Source organism: Lepisma saccharinum, chromosome 4 (assembly GCF_977018435.1).
Source record: "Lepisma saccharinum chromosome 4, izLepSacc3.1, whole genome shotgun sequence".
Classification (NCBI taxonomy): Eukaryota; Metazoa; Arthropoda; class Insecta; order Zygentoma; family Lepismatidae; genus Lepisma; species Lepisma saccharinum.
Genome location: NC_139232.1, coordinates 108,915,067 through 108,931,880, shown reverse-complemented (window position 1 = coordinate 108,931,880; position 16,814 = coordinate 108,915,067). Strand labels below are relative to the sequence as shown.

Below are 16,814 nucleotides of genomic sequence, written 5' to 3'. Positions count from 1 at the left end.
AAAAGAAATGCTGAACTGGTGACAGTCTTTGTTGTGTCGGGGGAAACCACCAGGTGCCCGTCTCCGGCAAACTCAGATTTAAGATCAGATAAGGAGAGGTTGGAAATACCCTGGTCAGACTGGCCTCATTTTGGTTTCCCTATTTTTTATACAATTTGTTAAATTTCTAAACAAAAATTGTCTTACGTGTATCGTGATAATATATTTTTCTTTACAGTGCCACAAAAACACACTACAGTACATCACCAGGCAAAGATGCGGGAAATTAATGCATTTTACACCAATTCATTCAGTGTGTACGACTTTTTCATTAAATTGTTTCAAAATTATTCATTAATCGGTTGTTTCCATTGAAAATCCTCGTTGCTTATTTTAATTGAATGTGCATGTGGTATCACTTGGTGCCTTTTTTAAAAGCAAGATTGCATTTTGTTTAATTTCCTTTTCATTTCAATTTTTAATCTGAAACTAACAAATTTAATGGTCATTTGTTTGCATTTTTTACGTCATTTTTTCCCATTTTTGAGGACATTCTACAGGTCATATACCTATTTTTTTAGGGCATCAACTTCCGCTTCCTACTTATGATAAGCCCCAGTCAGTAACAAAGACAAGGGAGCTGACCTCCGTGGTGGAGTGGTTAGCACAGTGCGTTACGACGTTAGGTGTCCCTGGTTCAAGTCCCGGACTGGGCATGCGTGTTCTTCGTGAGTGTCCCTTCATCAATTTCATCGTCACAATTTGCCAAACGTAAGAGTGTTACTAAGGCAGCTCACTTGCCTGCGAAAGCATCGTACGTGTAAGTTGCTAAAGTCGTTTTCACGTTCAGAAGACACAATGGCGCTTATGGAGAAACCGCACAGTGTTGCCAATACAGCGCTAGCTCGTGTCGCCGGGAAATGATGAGCTTTCTTCACAATGAAGGTGTTACATATTTTGTATATATAATGATAATTATATGTAATTATTAATATTATTCTGTGAACATTACAGTTCATTAGCATGTAATTTTTCCATTAGATTTAATTTAATACACAGGCACATTTAATATTCATTCGCCTTTCTCTGTAACTATTTCATAGAATAACATTGAGCTATAGTAATGTGTTACATATATATATAAATTCATTATTGTCTATGAATTTATGCGTACGTTGGAAACTGAAAGGTGATCTTCATTTCAGTATTAATGTCGACAGTAATGTAAACAAAAACAACGTGTATTTGCGACAGCACTAATGTTGCTCACAACAGCAGCATTGGAAATAATTGTCAATTATTAAATTTAAGTAATTGCAATTCTATTATAACAAACTGCATGAAGTTAATATTTTTACTGAATGCAAATAAAATAACTCGAAAACTTGGTGGTGATTAGCCGGAATGCTGCGGTGAGTCGGCTGAAGATGGCCAGACAACCTCCCCTTACTTCGCGCGCGGTTCGGGTTAAAAAGAAACTCCAAATGCATGGAAGTAATATTTCTGGGAACCTTTGAGTGGTTATAGAAAATAATTTCATTATTTTCTTCACAACTTTGTCGCTGGAAGTTTTTACTTGGAATTACAGAACAAAAAATGGCCAGCGACGACATTTTCTACTGCACGAATATAAAAAATCTCCACATACTTTATTTGAATATTTTTTAATGCGAATATGCTTTAAAGTATTGATAAATTCTGAGCACCACCATCACCTATGACAATTAGATAACAGTGTCAATTTTTTTCATAATGAATGCTTCAATTTTACGGCATGTTTCAACGTTAGGAATGAAAATAATGTAAAAAATTTGTTTTTACATAAAATTTGCGTTTTTAATTTATCTAAAAATATGTAAACACATTACCAGTTTTTTGTGCTCACCATCGTATTCTCTACAAAATTTCCTGCAAAACTGCAGATACCGATTTTACGTAAGCTAAATTTGTAAATCGAGAAATTTCACAACAGCGCGCTTGTATTTCCCATAAGAAAAGCATTGGCCATAAGAGCCCATTGTGTCTTCTGAACGTGAAAACGACTCTAGTAGTTAAGATGCCACTCAACAGATGTCCCTATTAGACAACTGTCTTAATGAAGGAAGAAATGATGAAACTGATGAAGAGACATTCACAAAGAACACCCATGGTAAGGCCGGAATTCGAACCCGGGGCGCCTCGCATCGTGGCGCTCAATGATAACCACTCCACCACGGGGAGATCGGTTTTCTGTCATGCCTCGTTGCTATCTACGGAAGAGGCGATAAAGATTTCATAATTGATTGATTTTGTTTGTTTTCCTTACCTGTTCTGCCCCTTTCGGATAATCGTGAAGATGAAGATGCGTGATGATGAGATGAAATTGATAAAGGGACACACAAAGAATGCCCACGCCGGAATTCGATCCCGGGATCGGTTTTCGCAGTCATAACTAGGGAACGGAACTTTATGTGCTAAAATACTCAGAAATATTTATTTTTTATGTGTCATAAATGTTGAAAATATGTTATATAAACAGGGATATATGTGACAAAAATAAAAAAAAAACATTTGGTAACAAAAACAAAATATGCCATGCATTTTAAACACCTGAAATCAGTTTCTAAATGCTTACCTCTTAGCGAGCTATTTTTTGGAAGAGTTGCAGTGGATCACCATAGTTTTTTCCAAATTCTCCGTTGTAAATCTGTGACGATTATCTCTAAAAAAACATCTTATATTGTGAGAAAGATCACTTCACGTCACAGGAAACAATTTTTGCATATTTGAAGCACGAAATGTCACTAACACTGAAGTTTTCCAAAGCTTCCTCTTCCTCACCTTCCAAAACACGTGCAATTTGGCACAAAGTTTGAAAACCTTGTTTTTTCCCCAAAAATGTCTGTACATTTTGAGATTAGCACTTGTGCGTTAGATCCAGTGGGGTTAATATTTTCCCCCAATAGGATCGTAGGCGAGGCGCCAGAAGTCTGCCAGCGAGCGTGTTCAGAGACAAAACAAACCTAACACTCTCGATATGAGAGAGGTGCGGAGAATAAAACATTTTTCCTTCGAGGATTTCGAGGTAGCTGAAGTCAATGAGCGACTTTATGTATTTTAAATGAAAATTCGCAAAATATGTATTTACATATGGAAAACTGGAAAATATGTGTTTTTATGTAAAATAAAATTTGCTGTTGACATATAAGGCTATGATCAGAATTTTGGCAAAAAAAAAGTCTCTATCTTATCGCAGAAAAAAACACTTATTTACCTAAAGTTCCGTTCCCTAGTCATAACTCGTTGATGTCTGCATGTTGATCGCAATAAAAATTTCATAAGTTTCCAGGGATTTCACACTCTGCTGGAATCCTCGTCCCAGTAAAAGCAATCGATGTCTTCGCGAACGAGCTGAGCTCCAGACACACCTGCGAGGCGAATTAGGACAAAATCTGTTTTGGAACCACCTCGGCGTGAAGACACGAGAGAGGCCCCACCGTGCCTCACGGAGCGAGCGATGCGAGGAAAACTACTTCCCAGGGGAGACGATAAAGTTCTGCAGCGGATTGCATCCCTGATGTCCCCGCGATGCAATTCTCGACTTAGGCGAATCGGGAGGAGTCGTTCCCTCGGGTCGTCGGGGAAAAGCCCTCGCGACGGATTTTTTTTGCTCATGTAAATTGCATGCGACCGACCCACTTCCGTCAAGCCTGCCCTGGGTAAACAGAAAAGGATTTCCCTTGGCACGCTCGGTGTCCCGGTTTTTATCTTAAAAGTGCGCCACCTCTTCCTCTTCGTCTTTTCCTAAGTAATTTCTTTCGGAGGATTTCAAACATGCATTTATATCACCGCCAATATATTTAGTTATATTTTTATCACAATTCTAATATCTCATTTCTTTCATTTTCTGGTACTTTTCAAAGTAATTTTTCCCTGGAGACGGATCCTTTGCACATAGAGGACCGGAGCTGCAGCCCCCTTCTCCCCATAAGCTACCCTAAATGTTAGCCTATATTCAACAATAAAGCATAAGTTTACAAGGGATTTTGATTAAATAAATAATACAAGTTCGTTTTGTTCACATTATTATTATTATGTGTTTTATGTTACTCTCTTCCTCTCTCTCTCTCTCTCTCTCTCTCTCTCTCTCTCTCTCTCTCTCTCTCTCTCTCACACACACACACACACACACACACACACACACAATCAGACTCGCTTATATATATATACACACACACTCTCTGTGTTTACTTTCCCTTGAAACACACATAGTGAAGAACAGTCAAGTACAAACATTTCAATGGTCAATTTGCATACTGTAATCATTGTCGCTGATTGCACCACGTTATGCTCAGCACTTAAACAAATCCCAGGTAGCCGAATGGTTAGCGTTCTCACCCCTACAGTCCTGGGTTCGATTACCAGTGAAGTTTCACGATATCGGTTGACCCAGCGTCGTGAAGACAAATAGAGAGCTACCCTATGCAATGGTAGATTACACTCTAGAAATTCAGGTGATAATAATCGACATACGTTTTAGGCTAGCGTGCCAGTGAGCGAGCCTGTATGCTTAATCAAAGAGGCTGGACTAATGAAAGAGAGTGCGGCGCATGCGTTATGATTAAAGCGCATGCGCAAGAACGAAACGCTCGGCACGTGGGAGGAGTATATAACGCAACAACTGACGAGAGACTCGCACTTGACCTCGACGCAAAAAATGAAGTAAGTCAACTATAAAAGTACGAAATAAATGTACTTCGCTAGTCAGGGTAAATGAACGCCAAGTATTTCTGATTCTTTACTGCAATGGCCCATTCAGACATTTCATTACACAGCAGTTTCTCACTTGCTGCATAAGCTACCTTGTTAATAAGCACCGTTCACGCTACAACCTTGGCCTTCTCCTTGCTACAATGCGGGCCAAATTAACGCCGAGTTCATTGAGCAAACACCACGAGCACCGAGGAGTGTTAGCACTCTCTTCAGAACGAATGCGCGAATCTGTTTACAAGATCTGCGGCTGAATGCACGTCGACCTTGCTAAGAAACCTGTAACTGGACATCGTGGGAGGACACTGTTAGTCGGTCGTTGATCTCCTCCGATGGAAAGGCAACTTGTGTCATCCAAACGAGATCTTCTAGGATGCAATTTCCGTTTTCTCTTCCGATTAGTCTTCGAAATGCACACGCAGTTAGGCCTACCGGAAGAGGCTAGTATAATTGCAGTGCTCGGTTACTTGTAACGCAGTTAGAAGTAAAAGTTACTTTTGTCGTGAAATGGTAACTGTACGAAGTTAATTCTTTAAAATGAGTAACTGCAACTGACTCGTTTATTTCAGAAACTCCCTATTTCCACAAAGCCTGCGTGTTGAGAATACCAACAAAAACAATTCTTTGTCATGTAAGCTTCTTACAATAATAATAATAATCCGTGTCTCGACAGCCCTGGAAGGGCCTTGGCCTATCTCCTAACTGCCAGTCACCCTCCCACAATCCTACCTAGAGGTGTGGAGTTCTTCAACCGGTAATGGGGTGACGTGGGGTCAGCACGTCGAACCCCCAGTCGTTATAGGAGATTTCCCAGACCGGATTACGCTGCGCACTCGTAGCTCCCCAATTTCCTCACGATCGTGGGTTGCCACCGGTCCTATACACAGGCCGATAACTTAGTGACTGAACCCAGGCGGACTCGAACCCATGCCGCCCGACAGCCGGAATCCAAAGCACAGCGCCTTAGAGCGAACGGCCACAGAGGAGGTCGTAAGCTTGTTAGACAATTAAAATAAATGATAATTTAAAAAATAACATTAAAAACAAAACTATGGTATTACTACATATATTATTTATACACATAAGTTCTCAACCTAGACAAAAATCGAAATTCGACGACATTGGTTGATAGGGGTTTTCTGATACAGAGATCTACTACTACAATGTTTTAAAACTGAGACAATCAAAAGGTCTGGTGCTTGGATGGGTGGTCAAGTATTTATTTATTTTTTATAGAAGAACCACCTTGCAGAAAGCATTTGTGAGCTGGTGCAAAACTAAATGTGTTTGCACGCGCGAGTGTCTCCATGTGTATGTGCGTCTACACACACCCAACACACTAACACAAACATACACAGACACATCCATGTATATGTGTGTTGTAACACGATCTACAGGAGAGCTTCCTTGCCTCACTTCTTACTTGTCAACGAAGTCAAAGTTTAAGTGCACTTTACACAGAGATAGGCTAATCGTGAGTGGGCGTACAGTTTAAAGTGAAATCCGAACTACTATATGCCTTCACCGCGTGCCTATAGCTCAAGATTTGTATCCTGTATGACCAGTACCTGTAGCATCCGGATGAACAAACGTACACGCCACTACTAGTCAACTCTCCATTTCATAACTCCAATCTTCAATTCTCATTTTGCTCTACCCTTCCCTTCCTGTCATTGTTGCACGTTCCTTAATCCTTTCCCGGGAGCACAACTCATTGGTCAATCTCTTTTAATCAGAAGCATTGCACAGTGGTCCATTGTTCTGAAGCTCATTCATTGTTCCCTGGATTATTTCAGGAATCATGCTGAGCCAATTTGGAGGAAGCGCAAGACTTTCGCCGATTGACAGAATGGCAAAATGATATGGTATTTCACAAGACCAAGAATAATGGCTTTCACAGCCTCGGTGCGAGTGTGCCAGCAGATTCCGTCCACTGGACACTTTTCTACCTTCAGATCCCACTTTAGGCTGTAGGTCAGTCCCGATGATCCTATCTGAGCATGCGTAAGGTGGACTTTCTTTCAATCTCTGCTATTGTAGATACTTTTTCTTCCTATTGTGTTGGTAAAAACAATGGGTATAATGATGAACTGATGAAGTGATTGCATGGACAAACACAATGATATATTCATGCCTGAACCAGGGTTTCGAACCCGGGACCTCTGCTTCGTAGATTACTTGAAACTGACCATACTGCCACGGAGGCAGGCTTGTAATTGGAAAGTGTTCTTATTTTTCGGATTGGCAGAAAACTACAATACAAAGCCGTTCTAATCTCTGATCAAAATTTCACCACTCACGATCAATGTAATCTTTACAAGCTTCAGGGAAATTTTAGTCTCCAAGCCATTGTTGCGTGGTATCTTTATTAGTATTTCTAAGAATGAAGAAACTATTTATAGTGGTTGAAAGTATAAAATTCTGCTGAGGTTTTTGGGTTCTCGTTTCTCATTCTACTTTTTCAAGTCTCAAAGTCCAGGAGCCGGCCCCCGTGGCAGAGTTGTTAGCATATCGCGCTACGACGCCAGGGGTCCCGGGTTCGAATCCCGGCCTGAGCATGGCTGTTTGTGAGTGTCCATTCATCAATTTCATCATATCGTCACTCATCCCCATCTTCGCAAATTAGCCAAAAGTGGCACAAGAGGCGAAGTAAAATAAAGCATATCAATCAATCAATCGAAGTCTAGGAAAGAGTGGCAATGGGACTCCATGAGCTGACGTGCCGCCCAATGAAAAGTCGCTTTGCAGGCTTTGGCCCTTAAGAGCCAGTTATCCCAATTAGTTTCGGTTATCAATCGCACTTTTGCAGCTAACACTTTTTTTTAGGTAATGCTACTGCAATATTAATTAACAGAAATTTATTTATTTGATCAATTATCATCAAAGGAAGACATTTTGTTTTATTTGAAGGGGTGACCTTACAGCCTCCTGTAGCGACAAGAGTGCTTATACATTGCAACTGGCTAACGTTTATCGATTAGACTTTTTTGTGGCAAGTTCTGTTTACGGTTCCGGGCGGACGACTGACAATGCCTGGTAAGAGAAATTGACGAGCAAAGTTTTATGATGATCAGCATACGTTGACACTTTTTTTTAACTCGGCTGCTCGCTCTATCACTGAAGTTTTATTACACGCTGGTGGGATGAGAGGATAAAAAAGCACATCGTAACCAGGACATACGGTCGGCAGTCTGGATATATGAACACACATGGTTTTACATATGAAGTTCGTAAACTGTACAAATTGCCTACATCAAACAAGGGACGGTGGCTTGGAGTCAGCCAACGTGGTGTTGATGAGTGATGCTGTCGCACACATTCTGGACAGAAGGAGCAGATAGATGGTGCTAGGGAACACTTCAGAATAGACGGGTCTTGAAGATGGTGTTATCGAACACCTTCAGGGCACACGGGGCAGATATGTGGGGTTATAGAACACTTTCAGGAAGACAGGGCTTGTAGGTGGTGGTGTTAGCAAACAGCAGATAAGGGGTGTTATCGAACATTTTCAGGACAGATAGGAGGTGTTATCAAACACGTTCGAGGCAAGAGCGACCACGCTTGTAGCGACCACGTTGAGGGACAGACGGGGCTTGTATGTAGGTGGTGTTAACAACTTACCCTGATTTATCTGTCCTTGAAGCAACACAAGAATCGACGCGTGACTTTACTTCATTGCTGCTCTGAATCAGCCATAGGTATGGTTAAGAATGATGATTAGATGACAATGATGAAGAGACACTCGCAAAAGTATAGCCAGGTCACGACTAGGACTCCAACGTCGAACCTTCGATGGCGAGATCGTGAATAGACACTCAACACACTTGAGTGAGCGAGGCTATGATCTCGGCAATGAGCACAGCCAGGAAGAAGTATATGTAGAGGTTACTTACTATAAATTATCTACCACAATAAACCAAATGTCCAATTTCTATGTAATAGTGTGAAGAAAAAATCAAATCACACAAATGAACCCAGCAGAGCTTGAGAAGAAAAACTGAAGTCGACACAGGGTATGCAATTAACTTCCTCTTTGGAGAAGCCAATGACCACGTAACGTGTGATTTAGTCACGTGACGCAGCTGGCTCATATCTGAACCGGGACAAAAACTGCTTCTTCGACAATAAACAGTCTGTCGAATCGAATTCCAGGCTCTCACGCATAGCTTCGCGTTCTAGATCGTGTGTATAAATAGAACAGAATGAAGGGAACAGGAAAGAAAAGAAGAGCATAGAGATGGAGATAGACACAGAGAAGGTGACAAAAATGACAGAAGGACAACGATAATGCAAAGAGAATGAAAGTGAAGAAGGAAAGACCGATTAATTTGATTTATTTTACTTCGGTTTTCTCCCACTTTTGGCTAATCGCGAAGTTGAGAATGAGTGATGGTATGATGGAATTGATGAAAGGACACTCGCTTAGAACACCCACGCTAAGGTTTGGACTCGAACCCGGGACCCCTGGCGTTTTAGCGAGGTGTGCAACCCACTCCGCCACGGAGGTCGGCTAAAACGGTAGAGAAAGAAAGAAAATAGAAATACGGATAGGCGAGTGACAGGAGAGTTGATAAAGACAGGGAGAGAAAACGGAAAGATGAAAACGGATGATGGATTTGATTGGGATTCCTTCAGCAGCAATACGGGTATCGCGGATATAGGTTACGTAGAGATAAACATCGTGGAGATACAAGTGATGGATCTGCTAAGAATTAGTACGGCAGAAAGACGAACATCACCGATTGGGAATATGCGGAGAAAAGGCAAAACGGATAAACGGTACACTTCGGAGGACGGTTTTGAATATTCAGATAATTCGGATTATCCGTTACATTCGAAACGGATATCGGATAATTTGAAATTCTGATTTTGTGGTCACCCCTAACTGAAACAGGTCTCCAAATTTTACGTCATTCACGGGTTAAGTTACAATCATATAAAACAGCTATAGAGGTGGAATACTATAGTTGTGGTGGATAAATAGATTATATTATATAGAGAACCTTTGTCACTCTAAAACTTCCTTTTGTTTGCTATTCTCAGATAATTTTCGAAATTTAACCACTCGAATACCTACAACCTTTTCTTTCCTCAAAAGCAAACATGTCTAAATCTATAAATTCAATCAACAATTATTTAATCATTTCCATAGATGACATTTCGCTTTGAATTTACATGAATGTAGTAAATATAACTAACTCATGTTGAACAATTCTAACCAATTACTAATGTGGCTTCCGTCATTTGTTTTTACCACCGTACACGATTGACTAAAACGACAACATCGTGAACAATAGAACCAGGGCCCGTCAAAATATACAGTCATGTCGAATTCACGCCAAATACAGCGTGCTTCAAATACTCTCAACACATACACATTTTTTTTATATGTATCATTATATTTGAAGCACTCTGTATAAATAAGTGCGAGAATAAAAATGAACATAGTTATTTCCTAAGTGTTTACAAATACCTATTGCTAAAGTGAGCACTGTACCTGAAAATATCGGCTTCGATGCAGGACTCAACATCGTACTCACCTGAAAAAAATATAAAAGAGTGATGATTTTTATGTAAAAGCTGAACATAGTGTTAAGAATAACTTCTCGATATTATTATGTTAACTTTTCACTATTATTGTTTCCAAACCTGCTAAAAATATCACTCACTAAACGGAAATTTAGCGGAAGAAAATTAGATATAAATAATGTGTACAGAATCATTAAACAAGAAAGAAGAGGAAATAAAACGAAGATGAATAAAAATAAATTAATCATACCAGAATAGGGAAAAATAATTAAATTAAAAGGGGAAGTAAGAAATAATAAATGGAAGAATGTGAAATGATAATCAATATAAATTTATAAATAAAATAAAACACTTTTCCAAACACTTGTTTAGAAAATATATTAAATATGAAAGAGTAGGAAAGAAATTATTTGAAAGCAAAGTGCGACAAATGTAAGTAAATTAAATAAAAGGAAGAGTTAAAAGGAAAAATTAAGAAATAATAAAAGCATGTGGAATAAAAATCAACATAATATTACGAATACAAGAAAATCAGTTGCTAGGAGAGGAATGATTGATTTGATTTATTTTATTTCACTATTCTGCCACTTTCGCGTAATCACGAACATAAATAGTGATAGAATGAAATTGATGAAAGGATAATCACAAACGGCCTCCACGATTGCGTAGTAGTAATGTCGTCGCCTTGTAATCAAGGGGTTCCGGGTAGGACACCCGGTGGAAGCGCAAGTGGATCGGATCCCACTTTAAACTGTAGGTCCAGTCCCGATTAGCCTTCCTTTGCATAAAGTGAACTTGAAACCAAAACTCAAAGGCAATCATGAACACGCATGAAGAGCATACAACACAAACCTTACAGAGGATTATTCTGGCTGTGAATCCAGACGCCAGAGCCTCGTTAGTCTGCAAAATGCAGTCCAGGATGTACGATGTGGCGTGCTTAGACAGGTCACCTGCAGGAAAGGAGAGGAATAATTGTAAAATGAAAGAAAAGTTGAAGAATAAAAGCGATTGTAGGAAATGAAACAAAGGAACGGATGAGGAATTGTAATGAGAAAATAATAAACGGGAGGAGAAGTTGTTTGAACGAGATAAATAGCTACGATTTATATGAGAACAAAAGAGAAAAATGCAAGCAAAATGTAGGGCACGAATGAAGTTCTAAATATAAGGAAGGGACAATAAATGACTGAAGTGTACTGAATTAGTTGTTCGTTTAGCAGCGAGTAACACAAAGAGAACATAATCGACTCTGGGCCATCAGAGCTGAGTGCGTTTACAAAGCCGACTGTAGGATGTCATTCGCAACGCTTTCCATGTCACTTCAATCAATACGGGCAGGATTAAAGAGGAGAGGCAAACATCTCCCGGCGTAAGTGTAAATGGTACATAGAAGAAGGCGAGACGGGATCGTGAAAACATGCATGTGATTCTAAACTGTCCTGCATAGAGATAAATTTGGGGAAATACCTTTGTATAAATAATCATTTCTTCTTGACAATTAGAATGACCCGGCCTTACTTCCTCTTGAATAGTTATTTAACCAGTGGCGACGCCAGGAAATTTGTTTCGGGTGGGCTCAAGTGTGAGACGAAAAATTTTCAAGTGCGACCTGCTTCCGTAGTCATGAATGTTACGTTCCACTTCTTTTCTCTATTCCCCATCTATCGACCTTTCATTCTCTCACGTTTCTATGCTTCTTGCTCCCTCTCTTTACCTTTCTGTATTTCTTACTCTTTGTATGTCCTCTCACGTTTCTATATTTCTTTCTCTCTCTTTTCCTTCATTTCACGTTCCTATCTTCGTCTTCTTCTTCTTTCCAAGTTTCTTTCTTGCTCTGACTTTGTTTCTTTCTTTTCACGTTGCTAACTTTCTGACTTTCTCTTTTCAATCTTTTCAGTGTTTACCATTCTTGCTCTTTCTTTCTCTTTCTCTCAAATTTCTATCTTTTCTTGCTCTCTTTTCCTTGTTTCTATGTCTATTTCTTGCACTCTTCATACTTTTCCGTTCCACCTTTCAATCTTTCTTGCTCTTTCATTCTTTCCGCGTTTCTTTCCTTCTCTTTCTTTTCACGTTTTCATCTTCCTTGATCTTTCTTTCTTACTTTTTCTTTCCGCGTTTCTATCTTTCTTGCTCTCTCTTACTTTTCAGGTTTCTATTTTTCTTGTTCCCTTCTTAATTTGTCATTCCATGTTCTTGCTTCTTATTTCTTTACACGTTTCTCTTTCTTCATATGTTTCTGTTTATCTATGTAGAAGCTTGGTCAAGACAAACGCGAAACTTATTTTCATTCTGAAATTCTGCCAATTAAAAACTTGATTATCCTATCTTTTCCAGATGACTGGATGTATTTTCAAAATCCCTGACTTTTCCACGTATTTTTTCCCCACTTAGGACTTGATTTCCCTAATTCTTTTTCAGGTTTTCCAGGATTTCCACGCCAAAGAAGCTCGTTACTCGACACTCTCTGTACAAGAAGTAACGATACTAAATACCGGTCAGAGTACATGACGGTTGAATTGCTTCAACAACATGCCACCAAGTTTTCGATCAATCCTCGTACACATGCTCGCTACCTTTAAAAAAACAAATCGGTTTTCTCTCTCTCTCTCTCTCTCTCTCGCTGGAACTAAATTATAGGAGTAGAAAATTGACGTGCAGGCACGAAACACGATTTCCTGTTAGATACGCTACATGGAAACCAAGCAAAGTAGCAATCATCAACACCTATCATTCACAGAAGACAAGGCAAAAAGTCGTGCTGTAGGTCCTCGCTTATCATTATTACTACTGGTTACTGCCCGCGCACAAGTAATAAGAAGGAATGCTAATAAGATCTCATGCATCGGTAATAAGATATCGGCTATCTTTCATGCAAAAGGAAGTTGAAATACATTGTTACTGTTTATGGCTTAAAGGTCAAATAAGTATGGTTGTTGCTTTCTGAGACAACACTTTAACAACTGGATTAACACGTGTGCAAATTAACGCTAGGATTATTAGAAGTGTGCAAATTAATGTTCGTTCTGAAAACGTACGAGAAATTTATCCACGATGGTCCATTTTATGAAACAAAAACCTGAAATAATAACAAATGACAACGAGGCTTTTGCGTCTGCGCCTACGGCCAGTATTATCCTCTGTATTGTTATATGTTGTCCTGTGTTTTGTCTTTGTATGTGTTGAGAGCCTCAGCTTTTAACCTGGGTAAGGAGATTTTAGTCCTGAGGGACACTGGTTGATTTTAGTTACGCTAAGGGACTTGACACAAAAAAATATTAAAAAAACTACTTCAATAGGTGACGATGGTACCGAAGCCGAGACTGGTAAAAACGAGACGTTTAATTGATTCGATTTATTATACTTCGCTTTACATCTGCCTTTTAATTAATTGCGATCATGAGGATGAATGATGGAAGGATGAAACGACAATCACAAACACACACGTACTCCTACATTGTATAGGACACAACACAAATCCAACATAGGATTACACCACAGAGATTCGTTAGTCTGCAAAATGCAGTACGTGGCAACTTTCAATTGTTTTGTTTGTTTGAGTTGCTGTTTTAAGTCCACTTTATGTACATTAAGGCTAATCGGGACTAAACCTACAATTTAAAGTGGGATCCGAACCACTAACTTCCTACACCGGGTATCGAATCCGGGACCCCTTGTTTTCAAGGCAACTTTCAATTGGAAAAGCAAAATTTGCATCACCTTATACATCCAATATAAAAAGCAACATTCACAGAATGTTTTCGACTTTTTAATTGTTTCTTAAATGTTATGCTATTTGGAAGATTGAATTTAACACCATTTAAAAAAAAACAAACACATTTACAGTTGCGGAATACCAGTAGATAAAACTCTGTATTTCATTCCATAGATATGCACTAATTTCAAACAGTTTTTACGTCTTCATAAAGTTTTCCACAGCAGAGAACAAGCGAGATAATCAGAATCAAAATGCGGTGCAATAGGTTCGCGATGGTTTTCATTATCTTGTATAGGAAGGTAATGCGTCTAGCTACTAAACATGAGACTCTTTGGACGGTATCATGTTGGGTCTTTCGAAATTTTTTGAGGGGAGTGCAAGAGTACAGTCGCGGACACTGCCGGGTTGTAACGATTCTATTATAAGTTTATGCATTCATTACAACCCGGCAGTGTCCGTGACTGTACAATTCGGATCGTTCGGATTTAGAGGGTACTGTTGTAATCCCTTCCAAAAATGTAGAGGGGTACCCAATTCCTGAAGTAAGCTGGTTGAAATCTCTGCGCTGGAAATATGGAATCGTCCTCCATCAAAGAGGTCATTCCATAACTGCTCACTTCCAAGGAGGGCAGACGAGACTAAAAGCCTTTGATGCCAGGTTATTTCGCTTCACGTAGGGAAGCGGCAATGAGAATTTTCTCAGTAATTTACCCAAATCGTTGGAAATGAACAAGGGCCATGTGAAAGCTCATCCGAGAGCAGCTAAATATTGGATTCGGATACCGCAAGGGGGGGGGGGGGGAGGGGTCGATAGTTTGAAGGGCGGCCGCATGGATTGGCAATTTAGGAGTATAAGGAATTCTGACTACGGGGAGATGATGAAGGTCGTGAAGCGGTGATTAATGCTTAGTGATCAGAGATGGACGAACTAATGAACTCTACGGTAGTTCCAACTTGAAACTCGAGCATCGAGTCATTTCTCTAGGACATACTTTCATTTAAATTTCATGCCCAATTTATTTATACAAAATATAAATCCTGAGAACTTTATTTATCAAAGGAAATGTGAAATACTAATTTGTTTATAAACCTCCCCGATGAAGTAGTGGTACCGTTGACACCTTGTAATCAAAACGTCCCAGGGTTCGATACCCGGTGAGGCCACATAGTGGTTCCATCATACTTTAAACAGCATGGGAAAATGGCCTTCAGAGATAAGAGGAACTTCCTTCTCGCCAAGTTGCTGAAAGGGGTTTGGCCTCCCCACCCCCGTGCAGTCTCCAAATTTGAATTACAACCGTGGGGGCCTTCTGGAATTACGGTGTGAAGGGTGAAGCGACTTGCAGCCTGATGTGGCAACCATCTGGAAAAATGTCCTCTCGTTCGGGGTTCCACTGCGATAACAGGAAATCCTTTCGTGATAGTGGTACCGAGCGATCAAACGATGTACGAGGGGTGTGCGATGCTTCCCGCCCCCAAATCTGGAGGTTGGCGGACGGACGCCATGGTCAATTTAGTTTGCGCAGCAATATTTATTAACAAATTTACTGAAATGGAAATATTCTGATTAATTGGAAGTTTTTGGTGTGCGAAATGGAACATGCCAATGAAAATCAGTACTTACCAAATTAATTTAAATTGGAAAGAGGAAACTGAAAGATTCCATTAGATCCAATAGTTGTCAATAATTTAAACCAAATCTTATATTTGCCAACAAGCCTGGAGAAATCGAACTAATATTCTCTATCTGTGGCGGCCGGCGGCAAGTATGATGGGTAGTGCCAACGTGATCAAGAAATCGAAAAAAAAAACAACCTCCGCAATGACCCCGCTCCCTCCTTGAGGTTGGCCCACTGGCCAAGATGTTTATGTTTATTTGCTAACGTGGAAAACAGTGTGTGTTTAAGTAATAACAAACTAATACGATTCATCTTCACTCACTAATCTATCTTTATACACTACAGGACACTTCACTAAAAACACAATTACAAGAGGAAGGGAAAACAAATCTTCTCACCTTAGTAGTAGTTGACTGAGATAGTGGCTGTCGCTATTTAATATTCGCAATTCATTTGCACGTACTTATAACTAATTTGCACGTACTTAGAACTAATTTGCACGGGTTTTAATTTATTTGCAAGTACTTAGAATACTTTACATTTATGTATTTGCATGTTTATAACTTTTTATGAATATATAATTATTTATTTTATGAAAAATATGTATATAGAAGGTAATGAGAGGTACTAAACGCTATGCATATGGTTTTATATTTATTACTGCAAAGTATGTAATGTATAAAATGTTAATATTAATGTTTATAGTATTGAAAATAAGTTTTCTATGGTTTATGAACCGCTATGAACGGTGGTAATGGGTATAGGTACAGGTCCAATTACGATTGGGGACGGTCCCGGTACTCGAACCCGCGATATGTAATATTATTAATTAGTACTATGTAATAATGTATGTTATTATGGTATGAAAGACGATGATCTCAGACGCCAGACAGGAGACTGTGAACTCCGCAGGTAGAGGAGAAAGGAATTTGGGGGAAGAGCGGTCAAGGTCAAATGACGTCAGAACGTCAGAACAAAGGAAGAAGCTGATTCACCAATCAGAGAACGCGTCGGTAGATTTTCAGAACCGGTTTTTTCAAGGTTAACCAGTACGCAAGAACAGGGGAAAGCTATGCAATACTGTAGGGCAGGGGAGGTATTCAACCAGACAACAAAGGATGTCTGAGAATGCGCAGCAAGGGTCAAATCTCTGAAGCTATGCGGTTTCCGCCGCCAATTAATATTCCGCTCAGGTTTGCCTCCAAGGCACAGGACGCTTT

At 39.6% G+C, this 16,814-nt stretch overlaps 1 protein-coding gene across 5 annotated transcripts in view; it reads right to left on the bottom strand.

Annotated features, from left to right (window-relative positions):
• The window catches only part of CdGAPr (GTPase-activating protein CdGAPr), a 394,186-nt gene that overhangs the window by 298,785 nt on the left and 78,587 nt on the right, over positions 1 to 16,814 (bottom strand). Inside the window, exon 2 of one of the 5 annotated variants that reach the window (XM_083121102.1) lies at positions 10,226 to 10,268. The exons of 3 other annotated variants lie outside the window; for them this stretch is intronic. The gene's annotated coding sequence lies outside the window, so the exon portion shown is untranslated. Of the gene's footprint in view, positions 1 to 10,225; positions 10,269 to 16,814 lie in introns of those variants that run through there. One more of the 5 variants, XM_083121106.1, reaches the window with a different exon arrangement.